This window comes from Microcaecilia unicolor, chromosome 11 (assembly GCF_901765095.1).
Source record: "Microcaecilia unicolor chromosome 11, aMicUni1.1, whole genome shotgun sequence".
Taxonomy (NCBI): Eukaryota; Metazoa; Chordata; class Amphibia; order Gymnophiona; family Siphonopidae; genus Microcaecilia; species Microcaecilia unicolor.
Window position 1 is genome coordinate 115,103,993 of NC_044041.1, and position 19,837 is coordinate 115,123,829.

The following is a 19,837-nucleotide window of genomic DNA, read 5'->3' on the forward strand; positions in this document are numbered from 1 at the left end:
GATCAGCGTTTTGCTGATTGCCGCCGGCGTTAAAGCCAGAAATTCAGTGCCGAGCCATGTATGGGCACTGGCATTGAATTTCTGGGTTTGTGGAGCTGGCTAACACATAGCCAGATAAGTGTGATCTTCAGGACTTAACCAGCTATGGGGCACCACACAAGATAGGACTGATTTTTATGCCGGTTAAGTGCTGAATATCAGTACATAGCTGGCCGTGCTGACTCTGCCCCTGAAACTGTATGTGAAAAGTCTTGTTCGGTGTTGATGGTCTGCTTTTTTGGAATGCAATGCCTTTGTATTTGCAATTGGAGGGCTCTTTAACTGTATTTAAGAGATTACTCAATCTTTCTTATTTCAAGATGCATATGGGGCATAATTTTGTTAGAATCTAGGTGTTATGTTTTTTTCTCCTGTGATAATTAGTACTGGCCCGTGAATCAATGTGTGCCCCAGCAGGGCATGGAGTCGTCATAAAACACACAGAGGACAGTGCAAAGGTCAAAAGGAAAGGCTTTATTCTGTACCACAGGAAAGACAGACATGCCTGTTTCCTCACAGGCTTCTCACTGTTAGTAAAGTCTTCAAGAACAGCCCTGGAACCTTATCCCTGACAGGTTCCACACTTCAATATATAGTCACTTCTTAACTCTGAAGTTCAAGGACACTTCTCCTACCTCCTTGACGACCTGTTGACAATTGCACGATTCTGAGAATCCTCCGCACTCCGGTTCCCGCTTGCTCGCTCGCTTGGAAACCTGCTCGCTCTTTATCCTTGAAACCTCTGTATCGGGGCCTCCCTGATCTTTTCAGCCTCGGAACTTTTAACGCCCTCCTGGACGGAGCCTTGCCCCCTGACTCAGGCTCAGCCTCTGCAGACTAGCACCATCTGCTGCAAGGTGGCTGAACTGTATAAGCTTCAGCCTCTGCCTCAGCAGACTAGCACCACTTGCTGAAAGGGGGCTGAACTGGACCAGTGAGGGAATGTTTCCTGCCCCTATGTCACTTACTCCCTCACATCTCCCTTAATGCTTGTTGGTCTTTTGGTTGGGGCTAGGTTGCCAGCACCGGATATGAGATGGTATGTATATAGTTGGTTTATGTCATCTGTTTCTGTCTTTTTATCTCTGACCTTTTATTCTTTCCTATTTAAATTTTTGTCATTCTTTTCTTTCTTTTTTATTATTATTACATTGTAAACTGCTCAGGATGTCATTCCTATGAGCAGTATATCAAATTTTTAATAAACTTGAAACTTATTGCCAAATGTATTAGCTCCCTAATATCTGCTAATGTTTCATTATCTGTTCATTCTGGCCAAGCAAATGGTATTATAGCCCTTTCAGTATTGTCTTTCCTTTCACACCTGGAATTTCTATCCATAAAGATTCCACATTGCTATGTGTTTCCTGCTAAATTTGTATTCTGTTTGACTTGGTTCCTTCTTTAACATATTTCGCCACCCCCACCCCCTTCCAATTCGATCCACCCTCTTATTGTAATATAATTTGTTATGTTGTACTCTGTTAAATCTTAAATGAACACAGACTTTAAAAAATAACAACAGATACCTGTGGGGAGGAAGGGAGGCTGAGCACTGCGTCTGAACAGTCAGAGCTTGCATGAAAAATGGAAGGAAATCCCTTGCCTCCTATGCTGATGTGGGAAAGGGATTATAGAGATGCTCTTTGGTGTGCTGAAGTATAGAGAGACAATATAGAGAAGTTCCCTGCCTCTCAAATGTAGTGTGTGTTGGGGGAGGAGAGGGGTGACGGGTATGGGACAAGGGCTGTCAGCAAGAGTGGATAAGATGGACATCTATCCAGTATGCTCTGCCATTACGTCAGTGTCACAACAATGGTGGTGGAAATGAGCTCATTTATTGCAAATGGAATGGCCTTTTGCTGAAACCAAGAGTTGTGCAGATTATACACATGTAAATAGTGGCATATAAATAATAATTTTATAATTGTATTTATTTATTAGGATTTATTTACCACCTTTTTGAAGGAATTCACTCAGGGCAGTGTACAGTAAGAATAAATCAAACATAAGGAATAGACAATTACAGCAGTAAAAATATTCAAATAATACAAAGTATGGCGTGGAGGGGCATAATCGAACGCAAACGCCCATCTCCATGGGCGTCTATGTCCGAAAACGGGTATGTGAAGAGGCGGGACAGATCGTATTATCGAAAAAGATGGGCGTCCATCTTTTGTTTCGAAAATACGGTTTGGACGGACCAAATGCCATGGATTTGGTCCTTTCTGAGATGGGCGGATTTTTTTTTTAGCGATAATGGAAACTAAAAACGCCCAGCTCAGAAACATCCTAATTCAAGCCATTTGGTCGTGGGAGGGACAAAGGTACAACACTACCATAGCTCTTAGGGGTGAAGGGGTCAACTACATGTGGGTACAGTGGGTTTTAGAGGCCTCCCATTTTCCACCACAAGTGTTACGGGTGGGGGGATGGGCCTGGGTCTGCCTGCCTTAAGTGCACTGCAGTACCCACTAAAAGTGCTCCAGGGACAGGACTTGTTGCTGCTGTATAACCTTGGCACAGCAGTTCACACCTGAAGACTAATCTCGCTGAAAATGTCCTTTATTTGAATAAGCACGTTTACTCACAGTTAACTGCAGATCAGAGGTTGTGCCCCACTGGCAACGAGTCTCACTGGTACTGAGATTAGCAGTAGGTCCGAGCTGGCAGAATGGTGTACAGTACCCTCTTTCAGCAACATTCAAGGTAAGAACTAAGTGCTGTAACGTGGCTAACACATGAAAGGGATCTAAAACTGTCTTACACAAATGGCCACCACCTCATGGACTACCGGAAACAAAACAGGGCACACTCTGACCCTCTAAGCAGAGGGAAAAGCACCATGGGAGTAGAGCCTACCAACTACCAACATCGTGAACATTTAACACAAGCTAGTGGAATCACGGAGCCCAATACCCTACCCCCACCACAATGCATTGCTGATGTAACTCTGCAGTGCCCTTAACAGAAAAGGTGTCACACTCACCCGAGACCCACATCAGAACCAGGGAAAGGCTGTCAGAGGATAGAATACATTCTGCTGTCATGGATGTGGGTACGGCATTTGAGGCTGGCATACAGGCTGGGAAAAAAAGTTTGTAAAGTGGGTTTTTTTTGGTGGGAGGGGGTTAGTGACCACTGGGGGAGTCAGGGGAGGTGATCCCCGATTCCCTCCGGTGGTCATCTGGTCAGTTGGGGCACTTTTTTGGGACTTGGACCTGAAAAAAAAAGGGTCCAAATAAAGCGGACCAAATTCTCGTCAAAAACGCCTTTCTTGTTTCGATTATCAGCTAAAGACACCCATCTCTCCTCGGCCAATAACCACGCCCCAGTCCCACCTTCGCCACGCCTCCAACACGCCCCCGTGATCTTTGTTCGTCTCCGTGACAGACTGCAGTTGAGGACGCCAAAAATCGGGTTTCGATTATACCGATTTGGGTGCCCATGGGAAACGGATGCCCATCTCCCGATTTGGGTCAAAATATGGGCATCTTTCTCTTTTGAAAATAAGCTGGATAGTATGCTACTTACAATGTCAACACAATATGTAATAAAACATTTTAATAGACGACGTAGGATAAAAGCAAAGATGGAACAGGAGTTAGAAAGTAAGGGAATTAATTTTTAAAAAGTTGTACTTAAGGTTAGAGAGGTGATTAAATATCTCAGCTAGAGTAGGAGTGAATTATTTTTATTTATTTACTTATTTATTGGGATTTATTAACTGCCTTTACGAAGAGAGTCACCCAAGGCGGTGTACAGCAGGTACAGTTTAACATAAAACTTACAATTATGTTAACAGCATAACAATAGTAAAATAACCAAGAATAAATATAAATACAATAAATGAGGTAAACTTGAAAACAGTAAATTGAAACAGAATAATAGAACTACCATGAAACAGTATCAAAAATATACACATTTGACAGCACTGGAATTCAAATATCAGAGATATAATAAAATGTTAGCACAATACTAATGATACACCTAATAAACATACATTAGAACTACATTCAACTAACATAGATATGATGCTAAAGATTTTCTACAATATGGCTTACCATATAGCTAAGGGACCATGTGCTGCTGCAGTATGTGCAACCCGTGTCACTCCTTCCATTAAAGGCCTGGTTGAAGAGCCAAGCTTTCATCTGCTTCCTGAAGCACAGACAGTCTTGTGTTGAGCAAAGCCTTCCAGGCTGCATTCCAGAGTGTGGGGGCTACTCCGGAAAAGGTATCCCATCCTGTAATGTCTTTTGGAGAGGGTGTGGATAGAGATACTCCTTGGGAGGATCTTAGCGTCCTTGGAGGTGTGTAGAGGGTGATCCTGTTCTTCAAGTACTCAGGGCCATTTCCTTTAAGGACCTTGAAGATCAGAGATAGAGTTTTAAATTATGCCCTATATTGTGTGATGTGGTCACTTTGCTTGCAACCTTCTATGAGTCTTGCTGCAAGCATTCTGAATCAATTGGAACTGGTGCAGACCCTGTGTAATCATACCATGTAGAGTGCATTACAGTAATCCAGTCTTGATGTTATCATGGCATGCACAACTGGGATAAGATTTGCCTTCTCTATTTACGTGTGCACATGAAATGGAATGCACACATTTAAAGGGGATGTGTTCTGGGTGTGGTTTGGTCGAGCAAAAAAATTATCCATGTATTCCCATGGGAACACATGTATATAGTAAAACATTTCCCTGTTGGCTTTTGCACCTCCCCCAGGGCACACAGTGTCACCAAACTGCTTGCTTCAGTCAGACCTTTATAGGAGCGATTGAGGAGACAACTGTATTTAACCTTCTTGTTTTTAAAATGACTTACTACTACTACTACTATTTAGCATTTCTATAGCGCTACAAAGCGTACGCAGTGCTGCACAAACATAGAAGAAAGACAGTCCCTGCTCAAAGAGCTTACAATCTAATAGACAAAAATAAAGTAAGCAAATCAAATCAATTAATGTGTACAGGAAGGAGGAGAGGAGGGTAGGTGGAGGCGAGTGGTTACAAGTGGTTACAAGTCAAAAGCAATGTTAAAGAGGTGGGCTTTCAGTCTAGATTTAAAGGTGGCCAAAGATGGGGCAAGACGTAGGGGCTCAGGAAGTTTATTCCAGACGTAGGGTGCAGCGAGACACCATCTTATATTGGAGATGTGTTTGTCAACATAACATTAGTAATGTGTTTTTAATCATGCTGGAACAGACAAGTCCACAGTTGTCAAGGTGGCCAACTCACACATTGTTATCCTGGAGGCTGAAACGAAGGGCAGCAAATTATTCTTTGAATGTTACTGGCAGGGACTGGTTCAACTTGTGGCACTTAACGTGGGAAGAAAAATCATTTGTGGAGTTATTTGAATATAAAATGGACACATTGGTCTAGAGTCTATATATAGAACTCAAAAATTGGCGCTGAAAAAAGCGCTAAGCCACTTAAAGTTAGGTGCAGTTTATAGAATAGCACTTATGCCCAGGAATTGCGCCTAACTTTGGGCATGGCCATTTGCACCAACTGAAACCTACATTAGGCGTGTATCCCTGTTATTCTATAACAATGTGCGTTAATTTTAGGAATACCCCTGTTCCGTACCTCCTTTTCCAAATCACACGTAAAACGTAGACTTAACAATGTAAACGCTGGTTTTGGAGCTTGATTCCTTAATTGGCAACTGCTATATGTGTGGTTTTGTGAAATCTGGAACTTATACATGCAGATTGCAAAACTCAGCACTTACCCATGTAAACAATTGCATTTGCATGTATAAACCTCCCCCTCACCGGCTGGCAGAGACCCCCTCCCCACGGGCACCTGTGGAGGGGATGCTTCTTAGGGGTCCTGGGGCAGGGAGGAGAGTTTACATTTATGATGATACTATTTGCATATAAGTCGTGCATTGTTTCTAACAAAAAAGGTGCCGGTACTCAAATGTTAGGCCACCCTTTAAGGGTGGGGTGATCACTGAGGGACCTATCCCACAATAGCCAGGCCCCCTGCAACCAGTCACAGAATCTATGACAAGGCAGAATTGGTGTGTAAAGCCTGAGCTCTTTCATTAAAACTTGGTGTTTAAGAGTCAATTTTAGCAGACAATGGAAATGGTGCCGGTATTCAGTACCCCCAAGAACCCCCTCAAGAAAAGCCCTTCATATAAGCAACAAAGCAGTTTACAATAAAAATATAACAAAATGAATACAAATGAGAAAACAGACTAGCAGGGACCTCTGACAAATTAACAGCATGAGAATTTAGGAGACAAACTACCAAGACAAAATGGTGGGGATGGGATGTTATGGCTAAGCTCCCTGTCTCCTTCCAGTAGGACATTGATGTTGGGGATGGTTAGGAGATACTATAGAGATGCTGGGATGGGGTGAAGTGTGACAGAAAAGCCATCTAATGTGCTGGAGTAGAGGAAATCTAGACAAGCTCTCTGCTTCCAAATGTGCTAGAGGTCCATATTTATTTTATCTCGTGCATACTTGGTTATATAAAAACCGAGCATTGCACGGGGGGATGGGGAGCAGATGGAACGGTGCACGGGCAGGAAAACCTCTGCTGGTGGGGCTTGGGGACCCCACCGGTTCAGTGCACATGGTGGGGGGGGGGGGGGGGAGAGCGGAGGCAAACAGTGGCATAGCAAGGAGCGGGGTGCCGTCCTCTCCCTCCACCCTGAGTACTGTCCTTCCTTACTACGGCTGCTGTGTGTGCATGAGATGGGCTCAAAGATTGATTTATGGGCCCATAATAATTTCTTGAGGCTGAATAGGTTAAAAACAAAGGTAAACAGTATGTAGATTACTATAACTCCCTATATTGTGGGGTTACAGTTAAATTGCAGAAAAAAATAGAATTTCTGCAAAATACATCTGCGAGGTTGATTTTTAGGTTAAGCAAGTTTGAGAAGGCATCTCCTTTACTGAAGAGGCTGCATTGGCTTCCAGTAAAATCAAGGATAGAATTTAAAATAGCCTGTTTAGTTTTTAAATATTTTATTTATTTATTTATTCATGCTTGTATCCCACATATAGCAATTATGGGAGATTGATGCATAGCTATTGTTAAAATATATGGGTTACAAATTTGAGTTGTATAGATCAGTGTTCTTGTGGAATGATATTGGGTTATTAATAGTTCACATTCGGTTAATCATAGAATTTGTTGAAAAAGTAGGTTTTTAGTTCTTTTCTGAATTGAAGGTAGATCATGATGCTTCTTATGACCTTGGGGATAGAGTTCCACCATTTAGAGCCCAGGTACCTAAAACGTTCCATGTAGATGGATTTGTAGATTATGTTTTTGCAGTTGTGAAACAGCAAAAAGAAAGCAGACTAAGGAATGAAAAGCTGTATGGGTTTAATGTCAGTTATCCGACGTGGCCACGTTTCACCTCAAAAGGCTGCGCCAAGGGTTTGAAATCCACTGCAATACCACAGTGAAAGAGGGAGAACTGCTGTTCACCATTCCTGCTGTTTTTTCTGTGCCCAAGAGCAGCAACTGCTGTCTTGGATGCAGACTTACTATTTTAAAGGGGAAGCACCCTCTTGCCCTTTAGTAGTGTATTGCAAACCCCTGATGCAGCCTTTTGAGGCGAAACGTGGCCACGTTGGATAACTGACAATAAACCCATACAGCTATTCACTCCTTAGTCTGCTTTCTTTTTGCTGTTTCACATTATTTGCAAACAGCTTACTTCCTCTCTTGTTTGTTTGTTTTTGCAGTCGGGCAGGTGGAGTAGTAGGTATCCCCTGGTTCCGGGGTTTGCATTTCTTGGTGATAATGTGATCAGGTCTAGCATGTAGTCTGGGGACATGCCAAACAGTATTTTGAAAATGATCGTATACAGACTAAATTCCGAAAGGCTCGTTTCTAGTCTAAATATACGTAATCCACATTGAATATAATTGGATTATTGAGGAATATAAGACACCATAGAGCACAGTATAGCATTTGTTTTCGCATATGTGACTTTAAAGTCTCTGTGTGTGTTGTGAGAAACGTTAAGAAGACAATGCGTAAAGTAGTAGCCATGCGAAGGAGGGGGAACCAGTCCATCTGCCTGTCACTGGCCAAGCATGACACAAAAAGATGTGTCCTTTGAGGGCAGGAGAGAGGCTCTGCTGTGGCTGAGACATGTCAGAAGCAGAGCCTGTCATCTCAGCAGACAGTAAGAGTGCTCCTGGGGGACGCCACGTGCGGCATAGGCTTTGCAAGGGCTAAACTCATTGACTTGCAATGAAAGCTGCCTTAGCATCCCTGTCTTCAGCACACCTGTCAGATCTGCCAGTCCACCTTTCTTTCCTCAGCTTTTCAGTTATGGGCTTTATTCTGTATTAATTCCTCATGATTTCGTTATTTTTGAATGGACAGGCACACTGGTCCAGGGGGAAACAGTGTCTGGTAGGTAGCCATGAAAATGGAAAGCCTGAAGTTGAGTCCATAGGGAAAGGGAAAGAGGTGCAATTTGGTGCTGAGCCTAAAATACAGTATTGCTATTGTCCAGAAAAACTTCTGGTTTTTTTTATCGTATGTTATTATTCTCATGTATTGTTAAAAGTATATTTTCAACTGTAAGATTCTCTTTTACCAGTGTTACTTCTTGTTGTAAGCCACATTGAACCCAAACCTGTTTGGGAAAATGTGGGATACAAATGTCCTAAATAAATAATAAAATAACACTTTAGCATCAAGGTAACCTGTAATTAATTAGTTATGCATTAGGGATGCAGCCGGACAGCTCTGAGGTATGATGGTAGAGTTATTTAGTGAATCATGAATGAGCTAGATAGGCAGAGCCGTGAGGGAAGGGGGCATTAATTAGATAGAAACGGTGCTACAAGACAGGAATTAGGTGCAGGGGCAGGATAGTGAGAATGGGAAGGGCATCTTCATACTAGAACAGCAGAGATTGCTGCAGGGTAAAATTTAAATTTATTGTCAGAGCTGTGTGTTGTGGGGTGTCTCACTTGATGCTATAGGACAGAAGAGAGGTGCCCTAGTAGAGCTGTGAGGAGGGTCTCTATTGCAGAGCTTCCCAAATGTGATCACAAACCCCCTATTTCAAGTTGTGACTTGGGTGGGCTCTCCACAGGTGCATCATTATTCTCCACCTCTGTGGGTCACACAGTTTTATTTGGCTGAGATTATAGAGTCACAAACCACAAAAAGATTGATAAGCACCACTGTACTGGAATAATGTGGAAGCTACAGGATTGGAATGAAGTGCATTAGCAGAGCGATGGGCTGTGGGGAGGGTCTCTACTAGAATAATAGAGGATGCTGCTGGACAAGAATTAGGTGCACTAGCAAAGTTGTGGGCTGCGGGGAGGGTCTCTACTGACATAGAAAGGGATGCTGCAGGATTTATTTATTTATATCCCACCTATCATCTAAGCAGGATACAAATAAAACATACATAAAAATAATATTCAAACAACACCAGCAATGATATTTTCCAACTTAGATTGGAATGAGGTGCACTAGCAGAGCTCTGGTTGTGGGGAGGGTCTCTCTCTATTGGAATAGTAGGGAATGCTGTAGAGTACCATTGAGATACTCTGGTTGAGTTCTGGGGGTGGAGTGAGGTCTCAGAACTATGAAGCTGCAAGCAGGAGTGAGGTGTGTTGGCAGCGCTCTGGTGGTGGCGGTCTCAGTACTAGGGTGCTGCAGGGCAAGAGTGGGGTGCATTGGCAGAGCTCTAGGGGCGGAGGGGAGGATTCAGAACTGGGATGCTGCATGGCAGGAATTGGGTGTATTGGTAGAACTGCGTGCTGGGTATAGGGGAGTCTCCGGACCGGAATAGTGGAAGTTGCTACAGGACAAGCGTGGGGGAAGATGGTCCTGATACTGGGGGTTCTGCAGCTCAAAAGGATGTGTAGGGAAGCAGGCACAGCATAGCACTGTAGGTAGCACTACCTTACCCTTCCTCCTGGAAGCTATTTTAAGAAGCACTTTCTGGAGTTGCCTTTCTTTCACTGCTCTCTTCATTACCTCTTTCGCTTAGATTTATCACTCTCCTTTATAAAACAGCAGGGTTTTTAAGGTCCAGCATCTTTAATGCTAGGCTGAGATTTATGGCACTTAACAGCTTATAAGCACACAGCTCTCTTTCTAATTTGATTGCAAAACCAGTTTAGGGCTGGTGGGGGTGGAGTGAAAAAAAAACAAACAAACAAGCAGAACAGCAAAGTTAACATTAATTGTTTGTCTGATGGAGGATGCTGGCAAGCAAAGATGTGCATTTGGGCATAGTTGAGGGCTGCAAAATATTCCTTCCTCTCCTACATCTGCCTGACTGTAGGACAGAAAATGATGCGTCCTACATTCTGGAGACATGGTAGCATTTTATTTGGTGTGGGGGGGGGGGGGGGGGGGGATCCCAAGTTCAAAAGGCTCTCTGCCCTTCTGGCCGAAAAATCAGGCCGAGCATCTGAATATAGAGTTGGCCAGTAGTTTACAGCAGAGGATTGTGTTGTGTGTTCTAGCTAAGATCCTGGGGCCGATGGCCAAAACCTAACACCAGTGTTATAGGCAATATGTTCAGAGGTCTCTAGCGCGGGGTACAAAGTGTATGTCAAAGATGGCCGCAAATTGTATTTAAATGCACTCAAACGGATGTTAATGAGGTCATTTGATATTCCTTCCAATGCTGCCCTTAATGCTGGAAACTTACCGCCAGCACGGGGGATGGTGTTGAAGGTTTTGAACAGAGGATTTCTTCAGAATTTCTCACTTTAAATTGCCGATTTTGTTTTATTTTAAAAGTGGAAGGAAGCCCTGCAGCCTATAAATGCCAATAGTGAGAAGCAAATGTGTGAGAGTCCAAGCAAACCCGAAAGTGCAAGCACACATTGGCGCCTGTTTTCTGCGTTTAAATATGAGCCCCACAAGTGAAAATAATTTTTGAGAAGCTTGTATTTAAACAGACAGAAGAACGGTGCTGATGTGTTCTTGCACATCCAGTCTTGCCTGGGCATGTGCACAAGAGCTGCGCCTACTGTGAAACTTTTGTGCACATGAAGGTTTTGAAGAGAGGATTTCTTCAGAATTTCTCACTTTAAACTACTGATTTTGTTTTCTTTTAAACGTTGAAGTAGCCATGCAGCCTATAAACGCTGATAGTGAGAAACAAAACAAGTGAGAAACAAAAATAAGACCAAAAATACTATAATGCCTTTGTATCGCTCCATGGTGCAACCGCACCTTGAGTATTGCATTCAGTTCTGGTCTCTGTATCTCAAAAAAGATATAGTGGAATTAGAAAAGGTTCAAAGAAGAGCGACTAAAATGATAAAGGGGATGGAACTCTTCTCGTATGAGGAAAGGCTAAAGAGGTTAGGGCTCTTCAGCTTGGAAAAGAGACGGATGAGGGGAGATATGATTGAGGCCTACAAAATCCTGAGTGATGTAGAACGAGTATAAGTAAATCGATTTTATTACTCGTTCCAAAAGTACAAAGACTAGGGGACACTCGAGGAAGTTACATGGAAATACTTTTAAAACAAATAGGAGGAACTATTTTTTCACTCAACAAATAGTTAAGCTCTGGAACTCTTTGCTGGAGGATGTAGTATCAGCGGTTAGCATATCTGGGTTTAAGAGAGGTTTGGACAAATTCCTGGAGAAAAAGTCCATAATCTGCTGTTGAGACAGACATGGGAAGCAACTGCTTGCCCTGGGATTTTGTAGTATGGAGTGCACCCCTTCCCGTGCACTCCGCTCCATGGATAAATCCTTCTTATCTGTTCCCTTCTCCACTACTGCCAACTCCAGACTTCGTGCCTTCTGTCTCGCTGCACCCTACGCCTGGAATAAACTTCCTGAGCCCCTACGTCTTGCCCCATCCTTGGCCACCTTTAAATCTAGACTGAAAGCCCACCTCTTTAACATTGCTTTTGACTCGTAACCACTTGTAACCACTCGCCTCCACCTACCCTCCTCTCTTCCTTCCCGTTCACATTAATTGATTTGATTTGCTTACTTTATTTATTTTTTGTCTATTAGATTGTAAGCTCTTTGAGCAGGGACTGTCTTTCTTCTATGTTTGTGCAGCGCTGCGTATGCCTTGTAGTGCTATAGAAATGCTAAATAGTAGTACTAGTAGTAGTAATTTTGGGTTTCTGCCAGGTACTTGTGACCTGGCTTGGCCACTGTTTGGAAACCAGGATACTATGCTAGATGGACCATTGGTCTGACCCAGTATGGCTACTCTTATGTCTTGCTTTCAGTTTCATAGAGCGCATATAATTTGAATACCATGTGCTTTGAGCATTGTAGAGCTAGATTTCTGGGCTGTTCAGGCTCTATGGGGTTTGCACTGTTGGCTTAAGTGCCGAACCTTTGAACATCGGGGCCATAGTGAGGAGAGGTACTAGTTTTAAGGTCACACCCAGAGCCGTAGCGAGGGGAGCTGACACCCGAGGCGGGTCGCCGCTGCGCACCCCCCCCCCCCCCGGGTGCAGCACGGTGCACCCTCCTCCCGCTGGAGCGCACCCCCCCCCGGAGCGCATACCTGCGGCGAGGGATGGGCGGGAGGGCCGATCCGCCCCGACTGCACGTTGCTGGGGTGTGTCGGCTCCGCGCTGGTTCACTGCTCTTTTTGTCCCGGAACAGGAAGTAACCTGTTCCGGGGCAGAGAGGGCAGTGCACCAGCGCGGAGCCGACACCCCCCAGCGGCGTGCACCCGGGGCGGACCGCCCCCCGCCCCCCCTTTCTACGACACTGGTCACACCTCTTTATATTTCATATAGATGAGAAACAGAAAGGCTTTATTGACTGACTACAGGCAGGTTTTCACCATCTATAACTACTAAAGAGGAAAAGCAGAACAGAACAAGCTTGTGGAGTAGGTTTTCCTCTTGTTTGATTTTTTTTTCTTTTATTTCAATAAGGAGGACTGGACGAATTGATTGATTGCTTAGATTTAGTTCTTGCCTTTTCATTAGCAGCTCAAGGCAAGTTACATTCAGGTTTAGTAGGCATTTTCCTGTCCCCAGAGGGCTTACTAAGGGCCCTGTTATGACGATAATGCATGCTATTTGCCAATTAACCCACAGCAATTGGCAGTAATATGCATTATTTGCTAATAATGCACCTTAACAGATGATTATTTTTTTACTGCAATGCACGTTAAATAATCATGAGCCTTGAAGCATGCAAATGCTTGCAAAGCAGCTTATTATTATTCAAAATTCTGTTAAGCTTTGCAAGCTGTGTTATTCATGAAAAGTTAACAGCACTTCCAGAGATGTTGTTAACTTTTCTTTCCAGGAGCATGGGATCACTAATGTGTCCCTGGGTAGCAACTTAAAGGGGCTAGTGCTGAGTAAAAAAATTCCTTATCATCCCCTGATTTGTTGTCAAAGCTTCTCCCCCCAACTTCTCCCCTAGTTTGGTTTGATTGTTTCAATATTCCGCATTTGGCAACCTGATTTATAGTGGTGATAAGGGGGGGGGGGGGGTGCCTCTTTTGACTCAGGTAGCTGTCAGGGCAGGAGCATCTGTGGATTACTTCTCCCTACCCATTAGGGAGATTTCTTGTAGGTGCTGGATAGTAACACTGACATAGGGCCTACTATCTTAGGATCACTGCAGCCAGGAATATTGTCTTACAAAATGGTAATGTCTGACTCATAGTAATGCAACCTGATGCACCACTACGGCTTACTTTGCCAAATATTTATTTCTTGGGATTTATTAGCTGCCTTTTTGAAAAGATTCACCCAAATAAGGAAGCTCTTCCCTTACTTGGCAGACCAACCTCTAGCTGTGCGGCTCAAAGCACACTAAGGGGTCAAATGCCATTTTGGAAAATGCCAGCACCAGACGCAGGAGCGAATAGGCATCACTTCTGCATCTCAACCTAATGGTGGGTTGTGGGGGTGTTGAAGGGTCCAGTGCCCACTTGGGCCACCATGGATTTTCTTGATGGCGTTGTGTGTAGAGGAGGGAGAAGGCTAAATTGGGCCACCAGGGTATATTTGTGAAGTAGGAGGTATAGAGCCCACTTGAGCACCAGGAATTTTTTTACTGAGCTTTTTTGTTGTCTCCTTTCATGTCAGTTTGTAATCCAGTCCCTGCATGCGCATTGACAGGAAGGGAGAAAAAAATGTTTGATGCATTAAACTTCTGGCATATTACCACTGCAGTAGATGCTGGATTTTTTTTCTGCCATTTTTTATCAACAAAATAATTTGTGTGCTATTAGTAAAAGATGTTTCATTTCTTCTTATTATACCAGGATTGTACTGTACTGAGCCAGATTTGTGCCCTGTGCAACGTGCCCCTTGGTGCCCCAGCCCTGCCCACTTCTGTTTTGGTCAACAATAGGAGACAATGGACAGGGAGCAATTTTGCTGCCCCCACCTCCCTTGCACCCTGTGTGGCTGCTCTGCTCGCACAACCCTGATCTGCAGAACTGAGAAACATGGGAGCTGCAGAGCTTCTTGTAGGGTCACCAACTGACTCCATTCTTTTAGGGCAGGTTAATCGTGTCCTTGTTTTACGCCATTGAGACTCTTAGTTTTGATTTCTGTTTGCATTCCTTGCATGCCGTAGAACAAACCAGGACTGGATCTGGTTGTCCTTAAAATCTAGTTCCAATTGGCAACCATAGTTTCCTACTTACAATGTGAGAGAGACTGTCAACATTTCTATAAAGAAACAAACTTCACAGAATCTTATAACTTCTGTTGTGCATTTTAAGAGACATCCTTCATAGATCTAATTAAGTTCTGCTACACACCATGAGAGACATCTCCAGAAGTGACTTTTAACTGCTGCTATATACCCTAGGAAAGGGGGTGGGGATGGGTTTTAATATACCGCCTTTCTGTGGTTACAATCAAAGCGGTTTACATATTATATACAGGAACTTATTTTGTACCTGGGGCAGTGGAGGGTTAAGTGACTTGCCCAGAGTCACAGGAAGCTGCAGTAGGAATTGAACTCTGTTCCCCTGGTTTCAAAGGTCACTGCACTAAACATTAGGCAATATCTATTAATTTGTCATACATGGTAAGAGACATCCCTGGTAGTGGCTACTAACTTCTATTACACACCATGAGAGATATCGTAGGTAACTCCCATTTTGTGCACATGGCTACAATTACCAGTTCTGACGTGATCTCCTTAAGTAGGTCCCCACCCACATAGCACAATCAACCTTTACAAAGCTTGTAAAATTCTTTTTACTAGATCTATAAAATAAGAAAACCCTCTTCTGTTGTAGGAGGGGAAAATGGAGGCAGGGTCTTAAATCAGATAAATCCACAAAGCCCTGACAAGCTTCTCTCACTTGCTGATAGCACCTGAAATGTTTACTCTGTGAGCAAAAAGCAGCCTTTCAAAGATTTGTAGTGTATTTTTCAATTATCACTAGTATTTCACTGCCACTTATGCACTAAAAAGGGATAATAAATGTAGCAGGACTGTTTCAATTATTCATCTAAATTCTGGACTCCCTGCCAAGTTAGTGACAGGCTAATGCCATATCCTTCCAAGGCCACCCCTTACTCCTTATAAAATTCACACAACAAAACAGGGAATTCCCTCTCTTTCCCTTGGGCTGTCAGCTCTTTGGGATATGAAAACCATACCCTGTCCTGTGGTGTGACATATATTCAAGCCATTTCTGAGATGCCCTAGGTCTTGCCATGCTGACACAATCTCCTGACCCACAACAGCCAAGGGCCCAGCACACATTTAAAATGAAATTAAAATTGTATTTTAGTCTGATGGGAGAGGAATGAAAAATGTGTCCCTGGTGTGCTGTTTGCCTTTCTTTGCTCTCTGCTATAGTTCCCTTTTTTTATTTCTCCACATGACTCACTCGCTAGTTGTGTGTATGATTTATTTCTTCTGATATTTGAGAGGTGACAGGCCAAGGTACACGACAGCCAATAGTAACATGGCACCATACCCCCCAGTCTTACCCCCTTTTTCTCTCCTATCACGGCTCCCAAATATCGCAGGAGCTGCAATGGACAAGATTTCTATTGCAACTAGACCCCGTGGCACAGGAGGGGTGCAGTTTAAGGTCAGATGATTGTGGCTTGAAAACACCACAAAAGTGGAAGCAAGGCCTCTTTTGTAGTCACTTTCTGCCCCCTACTACTACTACTACTACTTAACATTTCTAAAGCGCTACTAGGGTTACGCAGCGCTGTACAATTTAACATGGAAGGACAGTCCCTGCTCGAAGAGCTTACAATCTAAAGACAAAAGTACAGTTAATCTGATAGGTCAGACAGATTGGGGCAACCTATATGTTCGAAAGGTTAGGTTCCGAATGCAGCATTGAAGAGGTGAGCTTTAAGCAAGGATTTGAAGATTGGTAGGGAGGGGGCTTGGGGTAGGGATTCAGGAAGATTGTTCCAGGCATAGGGTGAGGCAAGGCAAAAAGAGCGGAGCCTGGAGTTGGCAGTGGTGGAGAAGGGTACTGAGAGGAGGGATTTGTCATGTGAGCGGAGGTTACGGGCAGGAACGTAGGTGGAGATGAGGGTAGAGAGGTAGTGAGGAGCAGCAGACTGAGTGCATTTGTAAGTAAGGAGGAGAAGCTTGAATTGGATGCGGTATCTGATCGGAAGCCAGTGAAGCGACTTGAGGAGAGGGGTGATATGAGTATATCGGTTCTGGCAGAATATTAGACGTGCGGCAGAGTTCTGAATGGATTGAAGGGGGGAAAGATGGCTGAGTGGGAGGCCAGTGTGGAGCAAGTTGCAGTAGTCGAGGCCTTGCATTTTGGGAGTGGCTGTCTTATACCAATTGTCGCAGTTGCTGGCATACACAAGGCAGAACTGAATTAGTGAGCTGCAGAACCCCTAGGTACACCACAAAGTATGCTGGTTCCCATGGCAGGCCTCAGGTACTAAACTGTAGTTGTTCCTTGTTATTGTTAATAAAACTGCAATCTGATTTTTGGCATTCAATATATATATTGTGTCAGGGAGGAAGCATGTGGGCAATGGAGGGAAATGAATGGGTAGGGGATTCCAGGTGTTATGTTATGGAGATTAAAGGTGGTCCCCTCTCAATTTTCCTTATGCTCACCTGCATCCTGAGAGCCTACACTCTGAGCAGGAAGATTCAAAGGGGCTCTCCAATGACCATAAAGGATCAGAGCAGCCAAGTCACATTCATTAACCATGTGACAAACAAATTGGGCTGCCCTCACAAGCTCAGAGTCCGAGCACTCTTCTTCACACACATTGTCTGGCATATCAACCTCTGAATTGCACCCCCCCCCCCCCCCCCATGATTTGGCATCTCTCCCTGCCTTCCCATTAGGTCACCACCTGGCAACTTCCTCTCTCTTTCAAACTCTGCCCTTTAGTCTGCCTTACAACTTGCTTTTCCTGTTAGAGATCACCAACAGCACTAGTAATCCACATATGCTGCCTGCAGCCAACCCTGGAGTCTTCCCTCTGACACGTCTCACCCCTCTCTGATGTAACTTCCTGTTTCTACAGGGATAGAATGCATCAGAGAGAAGGGTCAGCCCCAGGCAGTGCACGTGCATCACTGCTGCTGCCGGTGAAAAACAAGTTTTAAGGTAAACCGAAGAGGGTGTTGAGAAAGAGAACGAGATGCCAGACTACAGGTGAGGAAGAAGGGATGCAGGGAGAGATGTTGGATTGTGGATGAGGGGAGGATAGTGGAGGAGAGAGGGAGAGATGTTGGACCTGGGGGCGGGAGGGAAGGAGAGATGCTGGACAACAGAAGCTGGGAAGAAAGAGGGAGAGATGTTGAACCTGAAGATGGAAGGAAGTGAAAGAGAGATGCTGGACATGGAAAGGAAGGGAGGGAGAGATGCTGGACAATTTAATATAAACTGCTTTGATGGCTCATCTAGAAAGTTGCAGCCTAGAGAGCAAAAGCAAGCCCCATTCACCGAAAGCTGTGTCAGACACCGCGGGATCTTTAAATATTGCTGGATTGCCCATACCCAGAGTTGCAGGACTGCGTGCGCCCTCACCCACTACAGGAAGAAGCTCTGTGGGACAACTGCAGCCCAGAGCGAAAGCAAGCCCCATCCACCTGAAGCTGCATCAGACACCATGGGATCTTTACCACAGCGCACAGCGGCCTGCCGCCATTTGGCACACTGCATAAGGCATGTGTGCAGAAGGCACAGGTCTTTGTGTTTAGCCTGGCATGGGACCAATACAGACTATTCACTAGCCCTAGATCCACCTACATGGATATCATACCTCCAAAGCATATGGATCACAAGAAAGCACAGCCGCCAGGAACTGTACACAGTTTTACAGACCACACTCTCCCTGACCACACAGCAACCTCATCATGAAGTGGATACCCTGCCTTCTGCTTTTATTGGTATCAGCAGCTCCGGATCTGGCCATGAAGACTGCCCCAACCAGACTCCACCTGCTCACTGCTCTACACATTGGAAATCAAAGAGCTGGAAATATGGCGAGAGCCCTGATCCTCATTCATTGGATCACTCCGACCTCCCATCAACATCCATCAAAAAGTCTCTCGGCCACAAACCTAGAAACACCAAACCCAAAGCAAACCAAAAACCTTGCACCAGCACTCTCGTTACACTACCTCAAAAAGCAAACCCTGTCATGACATCATTAGTACCGGTGCCTTGAATGTACGCCAACACCAGATAAGTCAGGAACAAGCTACTACTACTTCACGATATAATCAACTACAGCAATTTCGGCTTCGTCCTCCTAACCGAGACCTGGCTAAAAGAACAAAACAGCCCCCAACTACCCCACCTATGCCTCTCTGGATACAGCATTCTTCATGCTCCCAGAACAGAAAAACAAGGAGGTGTCTTAACTATACAAAAATTTCTTTCATCTAAATCTGATCCACTTTGATGCATCCTCAGATCTCGAATACATGCTCTGCAAATTCCAGGATGACTCTAACACACCTCCCAGTACAGACAGAATTCTACTATTCTACAGGCCACCTGGTCCTTGGCACATAATTCAAACTAAACTACTAGAACTCCTCACCTCATACACATCACAATTCCACAGATTAATCATAGCAGGCAACCTGAATTTATCTCTTGAATCAGACACCAACCCTAGGGTCAACTGCCTCAAAACCTTATTTACATCCTTCGAATTCACACCAGATTGCACAACCACCGCTCACGAAAAAGGCCACACCCTTGACTTGATTACCTCCTATCCGCCATCTCCTCTCACTGATGCTAGCTGGTCGGCTGTCCTCTGGTCACATCATCTAGCCCTTTTCAATTTGAACATCTGCATGACACCTTAGCATGACCAAGAAAGACAATCCCACCATAAAATCAAGAGGGAAAATTAAGAGACACATTCTGGAATCTTGTCTTTGAAAAAATTAGCACTACACCAAAGAACCCATTAATAAGACAAAATGGGACTCAGTCACTGAAGAATGTCTGAACACCCTAGCTCCTGAGAAAATCAGGAGGGCCAGGTCCATAAAACCCAAACTCTGGTACACTGACCTCCTGAAAAAGCTAAAAAGATTCTGCAGAACCTTGAAAAGAAAATGGAGGAAAAAAAACACGATCCTTTTGTAAAGTCTAGATGGAAGAGCCACATAGATCTTACAAATATCACTGTGCCAAAGCAAAAAAAATAAAATACTACTCCACATTAGTGGGCACCAAAACACCTGACCCAAAGAAATTATTCACACTGGTGAAAGCACTTATCTCCTCCCCAAACACAACCAATCCAAAGACCAGAGCCCAACCCAATACACAAGACCTAGCAAACTTCTTTCACACTAAAATACAGAACAACATATGAACCTTGA

At 44.2% G+C, this 19,837-nt stretch overlaps 1 protein-coding gene across 1 annotated transcript in view; it reads left to right on the forward strand.

Annotated features, from left to right (window-relative positions):
* Window positions 1–19,837, forward strand: part of MACROD1 (mono-ADP ribosylhydrolase 1) — a gene marked incomplete in the record, with an annotated part of 1,234,860 nt that overhangs the window by 745,855 nt on the left and 469,168 nt on the right.